Source organism: Bison bison, unplaced genomic scaffold, assembly GCF_000754665.1.
Source record: "Bison bison bison isolate TAMUID 2011002044 unplaced genomic scaffold, Bison_UMD1.0 scf7180017864380, whole genome shotgun sequence".
NCBI lineage: Eukaryota > Metazoa > Chordata > Mammalia > Artiodactyla > Bovidae > Bison > Bison bison.
In genome coordinates this window covers 1,415,143-1,415,969 of record NW_011494952.1, presented here as the reverse complement: position 1 = coordinate 1,415,969, position 827 = coordinate 1,415,143, and positions in this window count along the sequence as shown.

Below are 827 nucleotides of genomic sequence, written 5' to 3'. Positions count from 1 at the left end.
ATCTCCTGGAGTTTGCTCAAACTCATGTCCTTTAAGTCAGTGATGCCATCTAACCATCTCATCCTCTGTTGACCCCTTCTTCTCCTGCCCTCAATCTTTCCTAGCATCGGGGTCTTCTCCAATATGTCGGATCTTCCATCAGGTGGCCAAAGTATTGGCCTTCAGCACCAGGGTTGATTTCCTTTAGGACTGACTGGTTTATCTCCTTGCTGTCCAAGGGACTCTCAAGAGTCTTCTCCAGCACTGCAGTTTGAAGGCATCAGTTCTTTGGCACTCAGCCTTTTTATCACCAGTACATGAGTACTGGAAAAACCATAGCTTTGATGGTATGGACCTTTGTAGGCAAAGTAATATCTGTGCTTTTTAATATGTTGTCTAGGTTTGTCATTATTTTTCTTCCAAAGAGCAAGCATCTTTTAATTTCATGTCTGCAGTCACCATCCACAGTGACTTTGGAGATCAAGAAAATAAAGTCTTTCACTGTTTCCATTGTTTCCCCATCTATTTGCCATGAATTTACCTTATTGTCAATTAATTTTTATAAATAATTTCACACATAATGCATTATTATTTCCAGTTTGTATCTAAAGAAACTAAGAATGTGAGAGGCTAACTAAAAACATGATAGATGACACAGCTAGAGAACAGCATATCCAGGATTTAATCTAAAAAACCAATGCCCTTGCAAACATATTGTAATAATGAAGAGATGGGAATACCAGACCACCTGACCTGCCTCTTGAGAAATCTGTATGCAGGTCAGGAAGCAACAGTTAGAACTGGACATGGAACAACAGACTGGTTCCAAATAGGAAAAGGAATACGTG